The sequence below is a fragment of the Petaurus breviceps genome, unplaced genomic scaffold, assembly GCF_028583685.1.
Source record: "Petaurus breviceps papuanus isolate PSGF00001 unplaced genomic scaffold, PetGlider_PUasm1.0 188, whole genome shotgun sequence".
NCBI classification, from domain to species: Eukaryota; Metazoa; Chordata; class Mammalia; order Diprotodontia; family Petauridae; genus Petaurus; species Petaurus breviceps.
In genome coordinates, this window is record NW_027185804.1 from 5,509,956 (window position 1) to 5,535,862 (window position 25,907).

At 39.3% G+C, this 25,907-nt stretch overlaps 1 protein-coding gene and 1 pseudogene across 2 annotated transcripts in view; one reads left to right on the plus strand and one right to left on the minus strand.

Annotated features, from left to right (window-relative positions):
• Positions 1 to 25,907, minus strand: part of SBF2 (SET binding factor 2) — a 526,457-nt gene that overhangs the window by 463,531 nt on the left and 37,019 nt on the right. The window lies entirely within an intron of this gene.
• LOC138163385 (large ribosomal subunit protein bL35m pseudogene) lies at positions 14,832 to 15,752 on the plus strand (annotated as a pseudogene).

A 25,907-nucleotide genomic window follows, 5' to 3' on the forward strand; every position in this document is an offset into this window, starting at 1 on the left:
TTGTTTATCCCTATCCCTTTCCAAGCACTGTTCTTCACAAATAGTAGGTTTCAAATAAATGCCAAGTGAATGTTGAATATTTTAGAGAAATAAGCAGCTAAGCTATGGAAGTATTAGGTCTTCATGGGAAGTCCAGATTTTCTAGAATATTACATAAATAATTTATCATTTAAAAAAATTTAAAAAACAGATATTCTGTCTTGGCCTTAGACCCAAATCGCAAAAGTTAACCAAGAATGTATGATAAACTCTTCCCAGAGTAGCTTTTTTTAAAAAATGTTTTACACATCTGGCAAACTTGATGCTCACATTTAATACTGCCAAGAAATTTACTGAATAATACAAGGAATTTAATTATGCATTTGCTGGCCACCTGCCACATTTTTGAGACTACAACCCAAATAGCAGGCTGACACTAAAACCTAAAAACAAACCATTTGGCTTCTAGTGCAATTTGAAGGTCAGAAAAGTAACCAGTTACATAAATACACAGAAGTCTCATTAGCCCCATTCATAGCAAAGGGTAGTACCAATCAGTAGCAACACCTTTCAAGTATTATTACATTCATAAAATCTCAGATTAGTAGGGACCTTGGAAACAACTCATTTAAACTCTCACCCAAACCACAAATACATTATCAGTAATGAGGGCCACACATTCTCTGCCTAAACATTTCCAAAAAGACTCAGGATGAAAATCCCAAAGAACTCATGATGTAATATGCTATCCACCTCCAGACAGAGAACTGATGGATTCAGAGTACAAACATATCTTTTTTCTCCCTGATACAACTAATGCAGGAATTTATTTTGACTATACAGATTTATAATGGGTTTTATTTTTCTTACCTTTTCAATGGTGAAGGAGAAGAAGGAAGGAGACAATACAGAACTGAGAAAAATTAAAACTGAATTTTTAAAAATTACTATATAATGTCAAAAAACAAGCCTGTTCTAATTGTTACAAAATTCTTCCTTATTTTGAAGTCTGCCTTTCCTACAACTTCCACCCATTAATCCTAATTTTGCTAACTGGAACCACAGAAAATGCCTAATGTATAATTTTATACATCTTTCAAATACTTTCTTTTAAAAAGGCATATATGTTCAAGTCATGATTATCAGCCCCTTCACTATCTGGGATGTCTTCCCATGCACCCACTCTAGCCTGTCCAAGCAACATTTAAAATTCAGGCACCACAACTGAGCACAACACAGAGGAGTACGAACAGGGAAAGTTATAGGGGCCTCTTACGTCCCCTGTTCAGGATCCAACTTCTATTAATGCAATCTAATATTCCATTAGTATTCTTGGCAGCGATATCACACTTTTGGTTTACAACAAGCTTGCAATCAACTAAAACTCCCAAATCTTTTTCATGTGAATTGTTGTTAATAAACATTTGTTGAAATGAATTAAACTAAGCTCTGTCTTCCCTGTTACATGATGTGTGTGTGTTTAATGCATGAGGACTTTACATTTATCTCAATTAAATATAGCTCAGACAATCATACTCTGAACACTCATTGTCATTTTGAATCCTTTTTTTTCCATTCAAACTATTAACTGCATAATTTAGCTTTGTGTCACTTTTTGTTGGTGTTCAGTCATTTTTTTCTGTCATGTCTGACTTTTCATGACCCCATCTGGGGTTTTCTTGGCAAAGCTAGAGTGGTTTGCCATTTCCTTCTTCAGCTCATTTTACAGATGAAGGAACTGAGGTAAACAGGGTGAAGTGATTTGCCCAGGGTCACATGGCTAGTAAGTATCTGAGGCCAGATTTGAACTAAGAAAGATAAGTCTTCCTGACTGCAGTCCTGGTACTCTATCTACTGCACCACCTAGCTGCCCACAAAAAGGTTTCCTACCAATATATAATATTCCTGCCCAATATATGATATGGATAAAACATGTTTAGCATAAGAGAATTTAAAACACTTTGTTTCCATTTTTTCTTTAAGAAGATAGATATTATAAGGTTCATACAAATTATTGGCTAATTAGAACTTCACAAAATAAGGACAATAGAAGTAAACTTTATAAAAACTATTCGTTCACTAAAACAAAGTGTAGGAAATCATTTTACAAAAGGCTTTCATAATTCATCCATTTAGCAAAATAATGAAAGAAGTTCATTCATTTCTATGGAAATGAATTTCTGTTTAAAAATTGCTGTAGGAGTATAAGGGCTCTCCCATTTTCCAGAATAATCTCCTATTTTTCAAAAGGTTTACTTGGGGGAGTGAACATTATTTTCATGATCATATTTAGTAAAGAACCTGAGAGAAAGATGCAAAGTAATTTACTTTAAAATTGCAGAGAAAATCAAGGAAAATGTGATTTGTCCATTAAAATAAGAAAATAAGTTACATGTGGAATTCTGCAAAAGTTTTTAAATATTTCAATAATGTCTGTTCATATTCAGGAGATAAAATTAATAACAGAATTAAAGAGAAATAATATTGAAAGAAAATAAGAATTTAAATTAAAAAAAATATATATATATATGGTCCATATGTACTGATTTCTTTCATGTACATCAAGTCACACTGGACTGTCTTTTTTCTCTTTTTGCATCCCTACAGCTTAGCACAGTACTTGGCACGTGAGAGGTGTTTAATAAATATTTATTGGTTGATTAAATGCATTAAAATGATAAATGCACCAGATAAGGGTTGTTAAGATTTTCATAACGAGGTAAAAATTTATGTCTTACATGCTTATAAGTTTAAAAGAAACCCAACCAATTTGTAATCAAAAGTAGATTTGAGAGGTCTTCAGAAGACACTATGATTTTCTATTACCTCATAAAGGAAAAAAAAAATTCCTTTCTTTTGATGAACAGAATAACAATCTCCAGGGATGACTTTTAACAAATACTTTTATTCCAAGGAATTCTACATAAACTCTCCCTGAACTTCTGAGATCTACTCTCCTAAAATCTAGGGGTCTGAGCTACATTCTCCCTTTGGTAAGTTAAGCCTGGAAACTCTATTTTGAAGAAGGGCCCAAACCAGCCATATTCATTCTCTAAACTAGACCACCATACCCTTTATTCAGGTGCCTCCCCTATCCCTTTTTCAGTTCTGTGTGTTGCCTTGTCCTATTAGAATGTAAGTTCTTTTAGGGCAGGAATTATCTTTTTGCACATGTTTCTGGAACATGGTAAAGTGCTGAATAAATGCTTGTTGACTTAACTTAAACAAATCTGTGCCTACAGATGGACAACAAGCACATACAAAAGTGAACATTCCTTTGTTCCTCTCATGTAGTAGAATGACTTACACATAGTAGGACTTTAATAAATGGAAGAAGAAATTCCCTCAGTGGCTATGAGTAATAAGTTTTAGTGTTCACAACAATTTTTGTGATTGCATGCGTATGTGGTCTACACCTCCTGTTTTAAGCCAGAACTCCCTCAGGCTAGTCTGGGCTCAGAAACTGAAAAGAAATGAGACACTCATGGACCACAAAACATTTTTTAACAAAAGAAAAGTTTACTCAAGTATAAAAAGGATCAATAAGGACAGAACATTGATAGAGGCAGCCAAACCTGAGGAGCACCAGCTTCCCATAGGCTGGGTTCTTATGCTTCAGGGGACCAGAAAGCCATGCCAATTATTTGAGACAATTTCCTGGATTGATCAAATGCCAAGAAATGCAGTTATCCCCTCCACATTCTGACTTTCCCAATCCTGGTTTTGATATATCACAGGTGGGCATAAGAAATTAAATGGGAATTTTAGGGGAGTTTTGCAGAAGCTGTAGAAGACACATGAAGGCCAGCAGATGACAAAGAAAAAGTTTAGAAACTCAGAAATGCATAAAATATATGTATAGTATGTATAACATCAACCCAAATTTTATAATAAGATACTATTAAAAAAAAAAACTCAGAAAAGAAAAAGGAAAAATTTAGACATGGTACAAAGGGAGGGACAAAAATTTTCCAGATCAGTGTGGAGCCAAGATGGTGGTGTAGAAGCAGGAAAATTCCCTGTGCTCCCCCCATAACCATCTCAAATAGCTATAAAAAAATGACTCTAAACAAACTTTAGGGCTACAGAACCCACAAAGTGAAAGAGAGAAACAATCTCCTGCTGAAGGCAGCCTGGCAGAAGGACAGGAAGGGTTCATCGCAGGCTGCTGGGAGCAAAGCCCAGCACCCAGTGAACCCACAGTTTTAGGCTCAAGGCAGCCTGACCAGCTGCAGCTAGAGAGACGCTGGAAGAGAAGATCACTAACAGCTGTGACAGTTTCCAGAATTATCAACCCATAAATGCCAAAGACAAAGTGAGAGATCAGCATACACTCTGGGAACAGAGAGTCCAGGAGTGCGCTCCAGCCTATGCTGCTGGAGGGAGAAGCAGCTGAGGCATGGTGGTCACAGCTGTGTGGCTGCTTCAGAGTTCCTGGCTTGAAGATTGTAGGGGGACCAACCAACCATTCTGAGGGGTAATCACTCTTGCTTTAACCTGCTTGAATATGGATTGCTGTCTAGGGTGGAGGTCCTGGGATGTGTGACCAGTGAGCCAGAGCATGTGGAAGCTTCAGAGAGGGCACCCAACTAATAGCTCCAGCAGCTGTGAAAACCCCAGTGATTTGGGACAAAGCTCTCCTCCTTAGAAGAAGAATCCTACTGTGACAAAATGCTCAAAAGTCAAGTAAGTGAGTGGCAACAAGAGCAAGCAAAGGAAGCAAAGCAAGCAGACAAATCCAACTTCGGGTTCCTTTTTTGAGGACAAAAAAGATCAACGCATGGAATGGTGTAATGGAAATGCAGATTTAAAGATCTTCCCTGCCCCCAGGCTAAAGTGCACCTGGAGCCTGGGGTGGGAGGCTTGTTTTTCAGTAGATACTTCTTGATTGGCCAGTGGGTCCAGAAGGTTGTTACATTCTCTGAGCCAGGAGAAGGCTATATAAGCCCTGATATGTAGCTTTGTTTTGGGGCTCACTTTGAGAAGTGTTCTGTGATTTGATCTGGATTCTGGGAAGCCGTTGTTGAGAGCCCCCCCTCAGCTTCAACATCCAGATGTTGAAACCCAGATGTTGATTTGGTATGGATGTAATGGCTGGACAGTTTGGAAACTACTTGATCTGTTTCTCTGTCTTGATAATTCTGTCTGTATACTCTGAAGTTCAGGGTACTGACCTTTTTCCCCTGAACTAGGTAAACAATATATGTTTGACTGATTAAAGTAAACTTGTTAACCCATTTTGAGTTGCTTTCCTTTAACAAAGCAGATCTAAGAACCTGTGGTGGCAGCAGCCCTGGGGACGCTGGGGTGCTTGCTGCTACAAATGGCAGGAAGGCAACGAAGTCAGAACTCCTGCAAAAAAGCTTCCAATAAAAATATGAATTGGCTACAGGCCATAGAGGAGCTTAAGAAGGATTCTGAAAACCAAATAAGTGAAGTGGAGGAAAAATTGGGAAGAGAAATGAGAATGATGCAAGAAAATCATGAAAAGAGAGTCAACAACAGGACTGAAGAAAATAACACCTTAAAAAATAGATTAACTCAAATGGCAAAAGAGGCTCAAAAAGCCAATAAGGAGAAGAATGCCCTTAAAAGCCAAATTTGCCAGATAGGAAAAGACTCTCAAAAGCTTACTGAAGAGAAAAATTCCTTCAGAATTAGGCTGGAGCAAATGGAAGCTAGTGATTTTAGGAGGAATCAAGATACTATTAAACAGATCCAAAGAAATGAAAAAATAGACGGCAATGTGAAATGCCTCAGTGGAAAAACCACTGACCTGGAAAATAGATCTAGGAAAGATAATTTAAAAATTACTGGATGACCTGAAAGCCATGATAAAAAAAATGAACCTAGAAATCATTCTTGAAGAAATTCTCAAGGAAAATTACCCTGATGTTTTAGAGCCATAGGGAAAAATAGAGATTGAAATAATCCACTGATCACATCTTGAAAAAGATTCCAAAAAGAAAACTCCTAGGAATATTGTAGTCAGGTTCCAGAATTCCCAGATCAAGGAGAAAATATTAAAAGCAACCAAGAAGAAAGAGTTTTAATATTATAGAAACACAATCAGGATAACACAGAATCTGGCAGCTTCTACATTAAGGGATTGAAGGGCTTGGAATATGATATTCTGGAGGTCAAAGGAGCTGGGATTAAAACCAAGAGTCACCTACCCAGCAAAACTGAGTATCATGTTTCAGGGGAAAATATGGTCATTCAATGGAATAGAGGACTTTCAAGCATTCTTGATGAAAAAATCAGAGTTGAATAGAAAATCTGATATTCAGATACAAGAAGCAAGAGAAGCATGAGAAGGTAAACAGGGAAGAGAAATCATAAGGAGCTTCTCAAAGTTGAACTATTTACATTCCTACATGGAAAAATGATAATTGTATCTTATGAAACTTTTCTCAGTATGAGAATAATTGAAAGGAATAGAAATGTGTATGTATGTGTATATATATATATACATATTAAATATATATGTATGTGTGTGTCTATAGGAGGGTATATGGGCATATGAATACATAGGTGAGTGTGTGTATATATGGGTACAGGTATACAAAGACAGAGGGCATAAAACCAATTGAATAGGAAGAGATGATACTTAAAAGATGAAATTGAGAGGTGAGAGAAGAATATAATGAGAGGAGATGGGGAGAGACAGAATGGGGTAAATTATTTCATATAGAAGAGGTAAGGGAAAACTGTTACAATGGAGGGGAAGAACAGGAAGGCAAAAAGAAATGGGTCAACCTTACTCTCATCGAATTTGGCTTAAGAAGGGAATAACATACACATTCAATTAGGTATCTTACCATACAGGAAAGCAGGGGGGAAAGGGGATAAAGGGGGGGGAGTGATAGGAGGGCAGACTGGAGGAGAGGGTAGTTAGAAGCAAACACTTTTGAAAAGAGACAGAGTCAAAGTATAAAATAGAATAAGTGGGGGGTGGGATAGGATGGAGGGAAATACAGTTAGTCTTTCACAATATAACTACTATGGAAATGTTCTGCGCAACTACACATGTATAATCTATGTTGAACTGCTTGTCTTTCCAGTGGGGGTAGGTGATGAGGGAAGAAGGGAAAGATTCTGGAACTCAAAGTTTCAAAAAACAAATGTTAATGTATGTTACATGCAACTGGGAAATAAGATATACAGGCACTGGGGTATAGAAATCCATCTTTCCCTATTAGAAAGTGTCGGGGAGGAATGGGGGGATATAAGAGAGAACAGATTGGGGGAAGGGGTATTCAGTAGGCTCACTATTTTGGGGTGGGGGTAAGGGAGAGATGGGGAGCAAAATTAGTAACTCAAAATCTTGTGGAAATGAATGTTGAAAACTAAATAAATAAATTGGAAAAAAGATATTCTCCCTTCCCTTACATCCCTTCTCCTCAAGATGGTATGCAATCTGATACACTCTACATATACATTCATATTAAACATATTTTCACATCAGTCAAGTTGTAAAGAAGAATTAGAACCAATGGGAGAAACCACAAGAAAGAAGAAACAAGAAGAGAGAGAAAGAGAGCAAATAGTATGTTTCGATCTGCATTCAGACTCCATAATTCTATCTCTGGATGTGGATGGCATTTTCCATCATGAGTCTTTTGGAGTTGCTTTATATCCTTGCATTGCTGAAAAGAGCTTATTCTATCAAAGTTGGTCATTGCACATTGTTGCTGTTACAGTGTATAATGTTCTCCTGGTTCTGCTCACTTGACTCAGCATCAGTTCATATAGGTCTTTCCAAATTTTTCTGAAGTCTGCCCACTCATCATTTCTTATGGAACAATAGTATTCCATTACATTCATATACCACAACTTGCCCAGTCACTGCCCAACTGATAGGTACCCCTCAATTTCCAATTCTTGGCCACCACAAAAAGAGCAGCTATAAATATTTTTGTACATGGGGGTCTTTTTCCCATTTTTATTATCTCTTTGGGATACAAACCTAGAAGTGGTATTGCTGGGTCAAAGGGTATGCACAATTTAATAGCCTTTTGAGCATAGTTCCAAATTGCTCTCCAGATAGTTAGATCAGTTCACAACTCCACCAACAATATATTAGTGTTCCAATTTCGAGAAGCCTTTTCTGAGGAGTAGTGCAACTGTGGGAGCCTTTCCTCTATAACTAGCTTGTATTTAACTACTTTGCATATATTTATAGTTATCAACTTTTTTATTTATGCTGTATATATTTTATACTTATATAATTAATTTATGTAATGCCTATATATTAACACCCCTACATTGACTACATTGCCTCTCATCTTAATGGTATGACCAGTTCAACTATATACTATTTTTATATGTTAATCCATTGTCCCCTGGTCTAGTGACACTTGTCAACCCCCGATCCTGGATTATTCTTATCATTTATTCCATGATCCATTCAAAATCCTCTCTGTTCACCACATAACACTCCACCCCCTCTCTCCATATCTTGTCCTTGTCATCCCTCACACCTGGAATGTATTCTTTCCTCACCTTCACCTCAAAGATGATGCTCTAACACTACCTTATATGTAAAGCCTTTCCTGATTCCCCTACTGGCATGCCTACTCTATTATCCATCTTATATTTATTCTGTATATGTTTATACTGCGTATCCCAAAAAGTTTTAATGAAGTTTTAAGCTTTAACAGTTTTAATAACTTAAAACTGTATTGACTTTTTAAAGACACTTTCTATATGTACAAGTTTTATATTTCTAACCATCCAAGAGTATAAGCTCCTTCAGAGTAGCATGTTTCAATCTTTCCAATTGTATACCCAGCCTAGCAGTGCTTGAAACATAGTAGGTTTAATAAATACTTGACTGATACACAGTCCCTGCTTCAACTCACTGCTCAATAATGCTAGAAGACATTGCTATTGTTTTTAAACCTTTTCTCTTCTCCTCAGGCCTTCCAAACCACTGCATCTGCTTCAATCTAAGCAAAAGACTTCTCTTTCACAGAGGCGATTTGCTATGAGTTCTTTCTTCTTTCCTGGTCTACATCAAAAACCCCATGACATCATCTTCCATCTCTCTTCCTTTCCTCTAGAATCTGATGAAGAGGCGGTCTTTTCACCAAGGCTCAAACACTTGCCTTTAATAGTATACCTTCCTTAATTTTCCTTTACTATTGGAAAGCTTGCCTCTGAAGTCACCTCAATCTCTACCTACTGGTGTCTTCCCTGTTCCTTTCCTATATGCTCAAATATCTCCCAATGTTAAAAACTTTTGCTTGACCCTACCATCTCCTCAAGCCACTATCCCATAGCTTGGAGTTCAATTGTGCTAGGACATAGAATGTATGATAGGGAGAAGCTAGAAAAATAGGTAGGTAGAAGCAACACTGTGAATGACCTTCAATACCAAATATCTAGAGATAAAAGGAAGCCTTGGACCATATCACTCTCATGTTCAATCATTCCTACTGCCTCCTTATTACTTCCAGAAGCAAATATAAAGTTCTCTATTAAATTTTTAAAGTCATTTATAAGAGAACTTCTGAGTCATGTGAATAACAATATGGAGGATTAGACATTTTTTCTGATCCCCACAACTTCTCAAACCTCTCCGAAACAGAAATTATGCACAAAAAAAATTATGGAAATTCAGCTGTCTCCATGGTCTAGGACAATCAGACTCCAAAAGAAGGTTTAAAAAAACAAAAACTTTCAAAAACCTATGAACTGTTGCTCACTAATCCTGAGCTCACTCAGTATACCTTCCTGAACTCCCATGTTACCAGAATCAAAACTGCCCTAGCAGACTCAAAAGACACACCACAGTACTACAAAATCCAATCTCACATCCCAGTCTCCCCTCCTTCTTTCCAGTCCTATGGAGACCCCAGATTCAGGCTGCAGAAGTTTGTTCTGGCCTCAAGAGACAGGCAGTGTAGCTTCAGACCTTCAGGAACAAAAACCTTCCAGGGGTCACAACCCTATAGCAGTAATGCTACAAAGTTCTGACTAGCCAGTGCCAGGACAAAGAACTAAGGAAGAGAGGAAGCAGGACAGAACACCGGGGCAGGACACTGTGCAGATAGGAATGTAGGGCAGGGGATGGGGAAGACGGGGAAGGAGAAGAGGGGAAAGGGAGTCTGTAGCACTCCACAAAGGCTGGGGGAAAGAGCCTAGCATTCAGCTGGGGTCAGTTCTGACTACCCAAAAGTCACTTGGGGAAGAGAATAAGGCTGGTGAGCTGTAAATTACATGGGAAGAGGCTGAGACACTTTTGAGATTCAGTCTCCAAGGAAACTAGAATCAGAGTGATAAAGGAAAATAAGGGGAGGAAAAGCTAAAGTTACCAAAGATTTCAGGAAAAAAGAAAGCTCAAAAGACTTAAAACAAAAGCAGATAAATCAACAAGAAAAATAATAATAGAAGGAAATATAACCTCAAGATCTGGTCTAGTAAACAAGTTCAGAAATCTCTGAAAAAAAACTGCAAAACAAAGGAAAATGATCCAACACTTGATAAGACAAAGGACCTTATGTAATATGAAGAGAACATCTTGTTCTCTAGTGGATCAAAAGAGAAATGAGAAATATGAGAGCAGAATTTAAGGCCTATATAGCAAAAATAAGGGACAGAATAGAAAAAAATTAAATCTGCAGTGACAAGCCTTACCAAAGAAACAAAAGAACAATAAATTAAGAATGCAAATACACAACTCACCTCCAGAAAAAAACTTAAGGCTGCAAACTCCAAGATATACAATCAATTCAGAAACAAGTTCTACAAGCAGTCAGGAGAAAGACCTTCAAATACAAAGGAAAAAAATTCAAATAATGTAGGACTATTCTCCATCCACTAACAAACATATGAGGGAATGGAATAGTGGGCAATGGAGCTCAGGATCCAGCCCAGGGTGACATACTGTGTAAATCTGAATTAAATGATTCATGAAAAAAGATGGATATTCAATAAGAAAGAAGCATTTAAACATTTTTTAGAAAGAAAACCAAACTGAAGAAATGATTCCTTTCTTAAACACTTCAAACAATAAAAATATAGGAAGAATGAATAATTGCAAAAAACAAAGACAGCAACAGAGTAACAACTGAGAGACCAGTAAGAGAATTCTAAAAGTACAGAAGGAGACAGAGGTAAAGGTAAAAATCTGGTAGCAGAAAGTGAAGAAGTGTTCAGGGGGAATTATAGACAGAAGCTGGAGACACCCTGCCTATAGGTCAATCAATATTTTGGGTTTTTGTGGGACTACATTACAAGATGGTAGGGTACATGAAGGTGGGAAGGAAGGGAAGTAAAGGACAGAAGGTAGTGTGTGATAACCAGGATCAAATCAAGGGCTGGTAATGAGAAGAAGTTGACCTCTGTTGCCTCAAAAAGAGAAAAGCCTATAGGGAAGTGGGTGAGGAGGAAGGGGAAAGGACTGAAAAGGCAATGAAAGGAAGGAGTGGTGGGAAGGAGCTCTACTGAAAGATCCAATGGGTGGAGAGAGGGTATATGAAGGGAGATGGAGACCTTACACTGGCAGTGGCCTAGGAAATTTGGTGCTTGAAAAGTCTATTGGTCATTGGAAGGGGGAATAGTTGAAACTCCTGAAGGAAATTGGCACCTGAGGAAGTGAGAAAGCATTGACCCAGGAAGGCGACTGTTGAGGTAAATGGGAAGAAGGGAACCAGGGGAAGTATAGATCAGTGATGGGCTGAATAACCAGGGATAAAGGGATAAAGGAGCCTTAAACAGATGTAATGATTATAAGAATGCCCTATCATATTCATTGATTTTATAAAAAGAGGGCATTATGTGAAAGGAGAAACAATATTATAATTACTATAAATGGTCACCCCTCATGGATCACTACCTTGTCATAGAGGACAAACATACATAGCTCAATGAAACTATAAGCTATGCCATCAAGGGTTATTCAAGTCAGACAGGTCATAATGGAGAGTTCTCACAAAAGGGGATACAATGAAGAAAGAAATGGCAAACTACTCCAGTATCTATGCCAAGAAAAACCAATGAAGACCATTAAAATAATAAAAGATAGGGCATCGGAAGATGAGCCCCTTGAGTCATAAGGTATCCAACACATTACTGGGGAAGAACAGAGAACAACCACAAGTAGATCTAGAAAGAATGAAGCAGCTGAACCAAAGGCAAAAGGAAGTTCAGCTACAGATGAGTCTGGTGACAAAAGGAAAGTCCGATGTCATAAAGATCAATATTTATAAGAACCAGCAACGTAAGATCTATGAATTAAGGTGAGCTGGATGTAGTTAAAGAGGAAATGGAAAAATTAAACCCTGAAATCTTTGGGTGTCAATAAACTTAAATGACCAAGAATGGGTGAATTTAATTCAGGTAATCATTACATATAATACAGTGAGCAAGAATCCCTTAAAAGAAAGGGAGTAGCCTTCATGATCAATAAGAAGGTGAGACAAAGAATACTAGGGTATCTCAAAAATGACAAAATGGTATCTGTTCAAATCCACGGCAAGCCATTCCACATCAGAGTAATATGCTCCAACCACTAATGCTGAGGACGTCAAAGTTGCTCAGTTCCTTGAAGACCTACAATATGTTCTAGAAATAAACCCCCCCCAAAAGTCCCAATTTATAATAAAAGACTGGAAAGACAAAACAAAAAAAAAAAAAAAGATAACCTAAATAACAGGCAAATTTGACCTTGGAGAACAAAATGAAGCAGAGCAAAGACTATCAGTGTTTTGTCCAGATAACTCACTGATCATAGCAAGCACTCTTTTTTTTGTTTTTTTAATTTTTTCAAATGCTTTATTAACTTCTTATTTACATCATTCATTTCTGTCAGATTTGGAGTTACAAATTTTCTCCCCGTTTTTCCACTACCCACCACCCCAAAATAGCAGTCCCACAGGATATCCCCTCCTCCAATCTACTCTCTCCCATATTTTCTCCCACACCCCTTTTGACTTTTCCAGCAGGGCAAGATAAGCAGTTCAGTATAGGTTGTACATGTGTGGCTAATGCAAAACAATAACATAGTAGATACATTGTAAAAGACTGGCTATACTTCCCTCCCTCCTATCCCACCTCCCACTTTTTCTATTCTCTACTTTGATCTCATCCCTTTTCAAAAGTGGGTGCTTCCAACTTCCCTCCCCCCCAGCCTGCCCTCCCTTTCATCATACTCCCTCTCACCCCCTTCCCCCCTACTCTCCTGGAGGGTGAGATACCCTATTTAGTGTGTTTTTCATTCCCTCCTCAAGCCAAATTCAATGGGAATAAGGTTGACCCATTCCCTTTTACCTTCCTATTCTTCCCCTCCATTGTAACCATTTCCCCTCGCCTCTTCTATATGAAATAGTTTACCCCATTCTGTCTCTCCCCATCTCCTCTCATTATATTCCTCTCACCTCTTAATTTCACCTTTTAAGTATCATCCCTTCCTGTTAAATTGGTCCTGTGCCCTCTATCTATGTATACCTGTAAACATATATACACACATTCACATATGTATTCATATGCCCATATATCCTCATATAGAGACATATATATATATATATATTCCCTTCAACTACTGAGAAAAGTTTCATAAGTACAATTATTGTTTTTCCATGTAGGAATGTTAATAGTTCAGCTTTGGTAAGTTCCTTATGATTTCTTTTCCTTGTTTACCTTCTCATGCTTCTCTTGCTTCTTGTATCTGAATGGCAAATTTTCTATTCAACTCTGGTTTCTTTCAAAAAGAATGCTTGAAAGTCCTCTATTCCACTGAATGACCATATTTTCCCCTGAAACATGATACTCAGTTTCGCTGGGTAGGTGACATTTGGTTTTAATCCCAGCTCCTTTGACCTCCGGAATATCATATTCCAAGCCCTTCAATCCCTCAGTGTAGAAGCTGCCAGATTCTAGGTTATCCTGATTGTGTTTCTACAATATTCAAATTGTTTCTTCCTGGCTGCTTGTAATATTCTCTCCTTAATCTGGGAATTCCGTAACCTGGCTATAATATTCCTAGGAGTTTTCTTTTTGCGATCTTTTTCAGGAGGTGATCGGTGGATTCTTTCAACCTCTATTCTGCCCCCTGGTACTAAAACATAAGGGCAGTTTTCTTTGAGAACTTTCTGGAGGATGCTTTCTAGGTTCTTACTTTGATCATGGCTTTCAGGTAGTCCAATAATTTTTAAATTATCTCTCCTGGATCTATTTTCCAGGTCTGTGGTTTTTTCCATGAGATATTTCACATTGCCTTCTATTCTTTCATTTGTTTGGATCTGTTTAACAGCATCTTGATTTCTCAGAAAGTCATTAGCTTCCATTTGCCCCAATCTAATTCTGAAGCAATGATTCTCCTCAGTGAGCTTTTGAGATTCTTTTTCCATCTGGCAAATTCGGCTTTTTAAGGCATTCTTCTCCTCACTGCCTTTTTGAGCCTCTTTTGGCAATTGAGTTAGTCTTTTTTAAGGTATGATTTTCCTCAGTCAGGCTGTTGACTCTCATTTCATAATTTTCTTGCATTGTTCTCATTTCTCTTCCCAATTTTTCCTCCACTTCTCTAATCTGCTTCTTAAGGTCCTCTATGGCCTGTAACCAGCTTGTATTTTCCTTGGAAGCTTTTGGTGAAGGAGTTCTGACTTCACTGTCTTCCTCCTGTTCCATGCTTTGCTCCTTTTTGTCCCCAAAATAGGAGTCTAATGTTGGAATCTTCTGTCTACTTTGTTTCCTTTGCCTGGTCATGTCGCTCCTCAGTCACCTGACCCCTAGGCTTTTTGCCACAGTAGGACTCTGCCACCAGACCAGGGGAGCTTTCGTCCCAAATGCTGGGGTTTTCTCAGCTGCCAGAGGTATTTGATGGATGCCCTCTCTGAGGCCTCCACATGCTGTGGCAAGCTGGACACACACCCCAGGACCTCCACCCTAGACTGCAATCCAGATCCAAGCAGGTTAAAGCAAGAGTGCTTACCCCTCAGACTGGTGCTTGGTCCCCCTACACTCTGCAGGCCAGGAGCTGAAGCTGCCACGTGGCACTGGCTGGCTGTGCTGAGCATTTCAGCAGCTTCTCGCCTCCGGGGCAAAAGCCGAGCACATCTAGTTACTGGGTCCCAAAGTCTAGACTGTACTGACCTTTCACTTTGTCCTTTGCATCTATGTGTTGATAATTCTGGAAACGGCCACAGCTGCTGCTGATCTGGAGTCCCTCCGGCCAGCCACAAACACTCTTTTTCAACGATGCAAAAGGCAACTTTACACATACCAGATGCTCAATATCAAAATCAGATTAACGGCAGCGGGAAGATGGCGGCGTCCACTTTGGCGGCATGGGCTGCTGCAGGGATCGTTCGACCGCTCAATATTTTGGTTTCATAGGCCCTCCAAAATTGCTCCAACTCCATGCGTCTGATTTCCACGCTGTCTGCACGGCGGCTTAGCCATTTTCAAACACCACTTGTTTCTCCTGCTGCCAAACTAGTTCCACCTGTTACAAGTCTTGCATGTGGGTACCCTTAGGCAATCCTTAGCAGGCCAGTTATAAGAAGAGGCTGTGGAAGAAGAAGCCTGCACGGAAAAAGCGCCTTCGGGAACAGGTGTTCTGCAACAAGACTCAGAGCAAACTGCTCGACAAGATGACCACGTCCTTCTGGAAGAGGCGGAACTGGTACGTGGATGACCCCTTCCAGAAGTACCACAATCGCACCAACCTCAGAGTGTAGGCCTGAGCCACGGCCCTCCATACAGAGATGAGTAAGGGCAGCAATGCAGAATGCCAGAATAAATCAGACAAATAACCAAAAAAAAAAAAATCAGATTAACTGTATACTTTGCAGCCAAAAGTGGGAAAGCTCTATATACACAGTTAAAACAAGACATGGAGCTAACTGTGACTCAGATCATAGGCTTCTTATTGCAAAATTCAGACTTAAATTGAAGAAAGTAGGGACAACCATAAGACCATATAGGTATAATCTAAATAACATCCCTTATGAATATGAAATGAAAGGCGTAAATAGATTTAAGGGATTAAATCTAGTAGAATGATTAAAGATTAAATCTGAAGAACTATGGACAAAGGCTCACAACAAATGTACAGAAGACAGCAGCAAAAAGAAAAAAAAATCCCAAAGAAAATGAAGAGCAAGAAAGCAAAATGGCTTTCTGATAAGGCTTTACTTTTAGATGAAAAGCAAAAGGGAAAGATATACTCGACTTAATGCAGAATTCCAGAGAATAACAAAGAAAGATAAGGAAGTTTTTTCTTAATGAGCAATTCAAAAAAAAAAAAAAAAACCAAACCCAGAAGAAAACAAGATGGGAAAGACAGATCTCTTCAAGAAAATTATAGCTATCAAGGGAATGTTTTTCACGAAAAAATTGCCATGATGAAAGACGGTAGAAAGATGGTAGGGACTTAACATAAGTTAGAAGAGACTAAGAAGAAGTGGAAAGAATACACAGAAGAACTACAGAAGAAAAATCTTCACATCATCAATAACCATAATGGTGGGATTACTGATCTAAAGTCATACATGTGGAGAATGAAGTCAAGTGGGCCTTATGAAGTACTGCTAATAATAAGGCCAGTGAAGGTGATGGAATTCCAGTTGAACTATCTAAAATCCTAAAATATTATGCTGTTAAAGTGTTATACTCAATATGCCAGCAAATATGGAAAGCACAATAGTGGCCTTCATATTAGAAAAGATCAATTTTCATCCCAATCCTAAAGAAGGGTAATGCCAAAGAATGTTCAAATTACTGAATAAACTGCACTCATTTCACACACCAGCAAGGATACACTTAAGATTCTGCAAACAAGACTTCAGCAATATGTGAGCAAAGAATTACAAGATGGTTTTTGAAGAGGAAGAGGAACTAGAGACCAAATTGCCAACATCTACGGGATTATGGAGAAAGCAAGGGAGAGTTCCAGAAAAACATCTATTTCTGTTTCATTGGCTATACTAAAGCTTTTGACACTGTGGATCACAACAGAATGTGCTAAGTCCTCAAAGAGATGAGATTAACAGATCATCTTAACTGTCTCCTGAGGAACCTGTATGCAGGTCAGGAAGCAAAAGTTAGAATTGAACATGGAATAACTGATTGGTTTAAGACTGGAGAAGGAGTACAAGGCTGTATGTAGTCACTTTATTTATTTAACTTATATGCAGAGTGCATCATTCAAAATGCCAGGCTGGGTGAAACAAATGCCAGAATTAAGCTGGAAGAAATATATCAACAATCTTAGATATGCAAATAATACCCTCTGAAGGCAGAAAGGGAAGAATTAAGAAACCTCTTTATAAGGGTAAAAGAAGAAAGTGCAAAAGCTGGTTTGAAGCTTAATATTAAAAAAAAAATTAATATCATGAGACATCAACACCTTGCCAACAAAGGTCTGTATTAGTCAAAATTATTGTTTTTCCAGTAGTAACATATAGTTGTAAGATTTGGAGTATAAGGAAAGCTGAGTATGGCAAAAACCAATACTTCTGAATTGTGGTGCTGGAGAACTTTTGAGAGTCTCTTGAACTCTCAAGGAGATAAAATCATTCAATACTTAAAGAAATTAATTCAGACTACTCACTGGAAAGGAAAATACTGAAGTTGAAGCTTAAATACCTTGACCACATAATGAAAAGACAGGACTCATTAGAAAAGACACTCAAGTTGGAAAAGACTGAAGGTAAAAAAAAGTGGATAGCAGAGGACGAGATAGATACTGTCATGGAAGCAATAAACATGAGCTTGGACAGACTTTAGAAGATAGTGGAGCATATCTGGTGTGCTATGTTCCACAGGGTCACAAAGAATTGGACATGAATGAACAAATGAACAACAACAAAATGGTCACTCATTCAAATTAAGCTACCATGGTGTTTAAACTTTACAGAGATGTTTGTAATTAAAGTTATTATTGAAAAACTACATTGGTTTGAATAACCTTATATGGAATATACATTGTAATTAGATATCTATCAAAAGTAATTATGTATTTGATAGATCAGACCCTGAATTCCTTAAAATGAGTATGCAAATACAAAATGATACCCAAATCAGCAAATCCTAACATTATATTTTACAAATAGCTAGCAACATGAAAAAACATGGCACATCCTATTAATAACTTCAGTGGATAAAAGAAAAGCCTCAAGAAATAAGGAGATAAATAGAATGCTTTACTAACTGTGAATCAGAGACAGAAAAATATTTTATAAGTATAATAAGATTTTTTGGGGGGTCTCCTTTAGCAGGTTGTTGACTCACTTTTCATGATTTTCTTGCATCATTCTCATTTCTCTTCCCAATTTTTCCTCCACTTCTCTTACCTGATATTCAAAATCCTTCTTGAGCTCCTCCATGGCCTGTAACCACTTCATATTTTTCTTGGAGGCTTTTGATGCAAGAGTTCTGACTTCAATGGCTTCCTCCCACTCCATGCCTTGATTCTTTTTGTCCCCAAAAAAAGATTGTATCGTCTGTCTGTGCTTCCATTGCTTGCTCATATTGGCAGTCAATTACTTGGCTTTTGAGCTCTTTGTCTTGGTAGAACTCTGCTTCCAAAATGGAGAGAGCTATGTTCCAAATCACTGGGGTTTTTGTAGCTGCCAGAGCTATTAGATGGGCGCCCTCTCTACAGCCCCCACATGCTCTGGCTCACTGGTCACACACTTCAGGACCACCACCCAAGACCACAATCTGGATCCCAGCAGGTCAAAGCAAGAGCAATTACATTCTGAATAGTCACTTAGTCCCCATACAATCTGCAGGTCAGGAACTCTGGAAGCAGCCACGTGGGAGCAGCTTCAGACACTGCCCCTCCTATGCTTCTAGCTCCAGGGGAAGCAGCCGGACCGCACTCCCCCTGTTTGAGCAAAGTTCCACACTGACTTTTTATTTTGTCTTTGGCATTTGTGAATTGAGAAGTCTAGAAACTGCTACAGATGCTGGTGATTTATTCTCGTGAAGTCTGCCAGAGCTGGTCAGGGCTACCCTGGGGCTAAAACCACAGCTCAGTCTGGCCTGGGATTGGCTACCAGCACGTTGCGATGGACCCTTCTTTTAAGCTTGCTGGGCTTCCTTCAGCGGGAGATTTGTTTCTCTCTGTCACTTTGTGGATTCTGTAGCTCTAAAGTTTGTTTAGAGTCATTTTTTACATGTAATGGAGGAGGTGGAAGCTGGAGCCGAGGAGAAGTCTTGTTTCTACTCCGCCCACTTTATAAGCATAATATAGAAGCTAAAATTCTTCAAGTAATAGCAGCTTCTATGAATTTAGCTAACATGATTTACTAAAAGGAAACGAGACAGAACCCACAAAATGAAAGAGAGAAGATAACCTGCTGCTAAAGACAGCCTGGCAGGCCAGCAGGAAGTAACCAGCACAGCTCTCTGGGAGCCGAGCCCAGCCCCGTGTGAGCTGGAGGTTTTAGCCTCAGGGCGGCCACAACTAACCACCGGCTGGAGGGACTTCAGATAACCAACAGCTGTGGCAGTTTCCAGAATTATCAACCCATAGATGCTAAGGACAAAGTGAGAGATCAGTGCAGTGTGAACTTTGGGAACTGGGAGTTTGGGAGTGCGGTCCAGGCCTTTACCCCCTAGAGGGAGAAGCAGCTGAGGCACCACAGCTGTGCAGTCACTGCCACATGGTTGCTTCAGAGCTCCTGGCTTGCAGATTGTAGGGGGACCAAGCAACTACTCTGAGGGGTAATTGCTTTAACCTGCTTAGATATATATATTGTGGTCTAGGGTGGAGGTCCTGGGATGTATGACTAGTTTGCCAGAGTGTGTGGAGGCTTCAGAGAGGGCACTCAACTAATAGATCCAGCAGCTTTGAAAGCCCCAGTGATTTGGGACAAAGCTCCCCTCTGTGGTAGCAGAGTTCTACTGTGGCAAAAAGCTCAAAAGTCAATCAATTGAGCAGCAACATGAGCAAGCAAAGGAAGCAAAGAAAGCAGAGCAATCCAATATTAGACGCCTATTTTGGGGGATAAAAAGGATCAAAATATGGAACAGGAGGAAGACAGTCAAGTCAGAACTCCTGCACCAAAAGCTTCCAAGAAAAATAGGAGCTTGGTTACAGGCCACAGAGGAGCTTAAGAAGGATTTTTAAAAAACCAAATAAGAGAAGGGGAGGAAAATTGGGAAGAAAAATGAGAACAATCCAAGAAAATTATGAAATGAGAGTCAAGAACCTGACTGAAGAAAATAACACCTTAAAAAAAAGACTAACTAAAATGGCAAAAGAGTCTCAAAAAGCCAATAAGGAGAAGAATGCCTTAAAAAGCCAAATTTGCCAGATGGAAAAAGAATCTCAAAAGTTCACTGAAGAGAATCATTCCTTTAGAAGTAGATTGGAGATGGGGAGGCCGGGTAGCACAGCGAGTAAGAGCACCGGCTCCAGTGTCGGGACTACCTGGGGATCGAATCTGGGCTCCGACACTTAGCACCCACCCAGAAACACCTGGCCGTGTAACCTTGAGCAAGTTACTTAACCCCAATTGCTTAGCTTGGAATATGATACTCTGGAGGGCAAAGAAGCTGGGATTAAAACCAAGAATCACCTACCCAGCAAAACTGAGTATCATGTTTCAGGGGGAAATATGGTCATTCAATGAAATAGAGGGCTTTCAAGCATTCTTGATGAAAAAAACCAGAGTTGAATAGAATATTTGATATTCAGAAGCAAGAGAAGCATGAGAAGGTAAACAGGGAAAAGAAATCATAAGTAACTTCTCAAAGTTGAACTATTTACATTCCTACATGGAAAAACTATAATTGTAACTTATGAAACTTTTCTCAGTATGAGAATAATTGAAGGGAATAGAAATGTATATATATATATATATATATGTGTGTGTGTGTGTGTGTGTGTGTGTGTGTGTGTATGTGTGTGTATACATACATATATATGTCTATATAGGAGGGTACATGGGTATATGAATGCATATGTGAGTGTGTGTATATATGGGTACAGGTATACATAGACAGAGGGCACAGGACCAATTTAATAGGAAGGGAGGATATATTTAAAAGGTGAAATTAAGAGGTGAGAGAGGAATATAATGAGAAGAGATGGGGAAAGACAGAAAAGAGTAAATTATCTCATATAGAAGAGGCAAGGGAAAACTGTTACAATGGAGGGGAAGAACAGGAAGGCAAAAGGGAATTTTTCTCATTAAATTTGGCTTAGGGAAGGAATGACATACACACTAAACAGGGTATCTTACCCTACAGGAAAGTAGGGGGGAATGCTATGAGAGGGGGGATGATGGAAGGGAGGACAGGCTGGGGGGAGAGGGAATTTGAAAGCACCCACTTTTGAAAAGGAACGGGATCAAAGTAGAGAACAGAACAAGTGGGGGTGGGATAGTATAGAGGGAAATAGTCAGTCTTTCATAATATATCCACTACAGAAATGTTTTGCATAGCTACACATGTAAAACCTATATTGAGTTGCTTATCTTCCCAGTAAGGGTGGGTGACGAGGGAGGAGGGGAAAGAATCTGGAATTCAAAGTTTTAAAATCAAATGTTTAAAATAATATGTATATGTATTATTATTATTTTACATGTAACTGGGAATTAAGATATACAGGCACTGGGGCATAGGGATCCACCATGCCCTACTGGAAAGTCAGAGGGGGATTGGGGGAAGATATAGGAGAAAGCAGATTGGGGGAGGGGATATTCAGTGGGATCGCTGTTTCAGGTTGGTGGGTAGGGGAAAAATGAGGAGAAAATTTGTAACTCAAAATCTTGTGGCAATGAATGATGTAAACTAAAAAATAAAAAAGAGAGAAAAAAAAGAAAACCAATGCATGGATTCGACAGCTTGGGCTGTATAGGTGATAAAGGCCCCCAAGCTGCCAGTAAAGAGATGGCTCTAAAAGGGTAAGAAACTGAGGTCTCTAGTAAATGCAAAAAAGGTAACTTTGCTCTTGTGTTGTGAAAAACAGAGTTCTAGAAGTTAAACTAATCAATACAAATTAATCTGTGAGTTATGTGAACAGCAGTATTTCTGGAGGTATGACAACTGCTTTTAAAACTTCCATGAGCTCTGTCATACCCTCAAACTCAGCAGCTGATTACCTCTGTTTTCTCTGGGGCCCATTCATGTGACCTATGGCTTAGATGTTATATGAGTCTGTACCAAGGAATTATGGGATTGACAAACTCCCTGGATCCCAAACCTTTGAGAGAGACAACTTCTTGACTTATACACAGCTCACCAGGACAGGCTGACTAAGAAAAATGCTGAAATAGTCTGTTATTTTTGTTTTAATAAAATAAAAACAAGAAAATTGAAAGAGAAAAAAAAAAGGAAACCAACACTCCTCTTCTTTTCTTACTAGGTTTAAGTAAAACTACATGATTTTTCTCAAGTTTTCTACTGCAAGAAATGGTAACAGTAATTAAGTGGGAAGACAACACAAAACCGATAAAATGAATCAATCCAACAGATCACATCCCCAAAAGGTGCCAATAATCAGCCAACAGGTGAAATGCCTCACTAGAGGGCAAACAAACCATATATAAGAATTCCATAAATTGACTAGAATGCAAAAAAAAAGCAATTTTAAGTGACTACTAAAACAAATTATGCCACCTCATTATTGCTAGTTACAATAAGAAACATTTAAATGGCATTTGAATGTTTGAAAATACCTTCACATATATTACCTCAGTTGATTCTCACCACAACCATAGGAGATAAATGCTATTATTCATTATTTCTCTTTTCTACATGAGAAAACACACTGAAAGATGTTAAGTGACTTTGCCATGACCACACAGCCAATAAGTGTCTGAGAAGAAAGTCAAATATAGTCTTCCTGATTCCAAGCATGCCGTTTAGCACACACAGTAGCACCCTATCTCCATCACATTGCATATGACTTTACTGTTCTCAAATTTTCCAGAGGAATGGGTGGATGAGAATTGGTTCCAAGAGTCATCAAAGTGGCTGAAACACGAACTGTGGAATAGTTAGAGCTTGATCAAACACTTTAAAGTCATCCATCTCATCCCGGGCCATAGTCAGCTGTCTTGACTTTCGGCTTGCCACTGTACTTTGATGATTCTAGAAGAGAGAGTGAGGCTGATAACTTTGTGCGATTCTACGTCACTTAAATTTAATTCATGTGCAAGTCAAGACATCACCCCATGATGTCACTGGCCCTCCTCACTAGCGAAGGACTGAATAACTGTTCTCAAAGTGTTTCCATATAAATTTTCTAACCCACTCTTCATATTGATCCTGGAACAAGAGGCAGCACAGGTGTAACCTCCATTTTAGAGGGTTAGGATCTTAAACTTAGAGATGGACAGTATTTTATTGGCCCTCTCCTCTTAAATTCCTTGTTTCTATGGAGGGTACCACCATTCTTTCCAGGTATCTAAATTTTCAACATTGTAATCTCTCTCTCTTTGTTAATTCCACCTCCTCAAAATCTCTTATACACATCGTCACTTTACCTACACTTTAACCACCTAAATCCAGAACCTCATCACCTCTCTTCTTGGACTACTACAATGACTCTTATCATCTCCTCTCTTCAGTCCAATTTCCACAAAAATGTCAAAATGCTATTCCAAAAGTACAAGTCTAACCATTTTACTCCCTTGATGAAGCCTCAGTAGTTCCCTAGCCCTTTGGATAAAACACAAAAATTTGTGGTTGGTACTGGTTAAAAAAGAATGCATCTGAAGATGGCGGAGTAGAAGCACGACCTTCCCGCGGCTCTGGCTTCCACCCTCCCCAATCCATGTAAAAAGGGGACTCTAAACAAACTTTGGAGCTGCAGAACCCACAAAATGACACAGAGAAGCTAACCTCCCGCTGAGCACAGCCCAGCAGGCCGGCAGGAATTGGCCAGCACAGCGCTCTGGGAACCGAGCCCAGCACCACGCCAAGGCATTAGCCCCAGGGCGGGCTGACCAGCCGCCTGCCAGAGGGACTCCAGATCAGTAGCAGCTGTGGCCGTTTCCAGATTTATCAATACATAGATGTGAAGGACAAGGTGAGAGGCCAGTGCAGTCTGGACTTTGGGACCCAGTAAGTGGGAGTGCGTGGCTTTTACCCCCGGGCAAGAAACCGCTGAGATGCCAGCACAGCCTGCCAGCGCCACGTGTCGGCTTTAGCTCCTGGCCTGCAGAGTGTAGGGGGACCAAGCACCAGTCTGAGGGGTAATCGCTCTTGCTTTAACCTGCTTGGATCTGGATTGCAGTCTAGGGTGGAGGTCCTGGGGTGTGTGTCCAGCTTGCCAGAGCGTGTGGAGACCTCAGAGAGGGCACCCATCTAATACCTCCGGCAGCTGAGAAAACCCCAGCGTTTGGGACAAAAACTCCCCTGTCTGGTGGCAGAGTCCTACTGTGGCAAAAAGCCCAAAAGTCAAATAATTGAGTGGCAAAATGAGCAGGCAAAGGAAACAAAGCAGACAGAAGATTCCAACATTACACTCCTATTTTGGGGACAAGAGGGAACAAGACATGGAACAGGAGGAAAACAGTGAAGTCAGAACTCCTGCACCAAAAGCTTCAAAGGAAAATACAAGCTGGTTACAGGCCATAGAGGACCTTAAGAAGCAGATTAGAGAAGTGGAGGAAAAATTGGGAAGAGAAATGAGAACAATGCAAGAAAATTATGAAATGAGAGTCAACAGCCTGACTGAAGAAAATAATACCTTAAAAAACAGACTGACTCAAACGGCAAAGGAGGCTCAAAAAGGCAGTGAGGAGAAGAATGCCTTAAAAAGTCGAATTTGCCAGATGGAAAAAGAATCTCAAAAGCTCACTGAGGAGAATCATTGCTTCAGAATTAGATTGGAGCAAATGGAAGCTAATGACTTTCTGAGAAATCAAGATGCTGTTAAACAGATCCAAATAAATGAAAGAATAGAAGGCAATGTGAAATATCTCATGGGAAAAACCACTGACCTGGAAAATAGATCCAGGAGAGATAACTTAAAAATTATTGGACTACCTGAAAGCCATGACCAAAGTAAGAACCTAGAAAGCATCCTCCAGGAATTTCTCAAAGAAAACTGCCCTTATGTTTTAGTACCAGGGGGCAAAATAGAGGTTGAAAGAATCCACCGATCACCTCCTGAAAAAGATGCCAAAAAGAAAACTCCTAGGAATATTGTAGCCAGGTTCCGGAATTCCCAGATTAAGGAGAGAATATTACAAGCAGCCAGGAAGAAATAATTTGAATATTTTGGAAACACAATCAGTAACCCAGGATCTGGCAGCTTCTACACTGAGGGATCGAAGGGCTTGGAATGTGATATTCCGGAGGTCAAGGGAGCTGGGACTAAAACCACGAGTCACCTACCCAGCAAAACTGAGTATCATGTTTCAGGGGAAAATATGGTCATTCAGTGGAATAGAGGACTTTCAAGCATTCTTGATGAAAAAACCAGAGTTGAATAGAAAATTTGACATTCAGATACAAGAAGCAAGAGAAGCATGAGAAGGTAAACAGGGAAAAGAAATCATAAGGAACTTATCAAAGTTGAACTATTAACATTCCTACATGGAAAAACAATAATTGTAACTTATGAAACTTTTCTCAGTAGTTGAAGGGATTAGAAATATATATATATACATATATATGTCTTTATATGAGGATATGCGGGCATATGAATACATATGTGAATGTGTGTATATATGTTTACAGGTATACATAGATAGAGGGCACAGGACCAATTTAACAGGAAGGGATGATACTTAAAAGGTGAAATTAAGAGGTGAGAGGAATATAATGAGAGGAGATGGGGAGAGACAGATTGGGGTAAACTATCTCATACAGAAGAGGCAAGGGAAAATGGTTACAATGGAGGGGAAGAATAGGAAGGCAAAAGGGAATGGGTCAACCTTATTCCTATTGAATCTGGCTTGAGGAGGAAGAGAAATACACACTAAATAGGGGATCTCACCCTCCAAGAGAATAGGGGG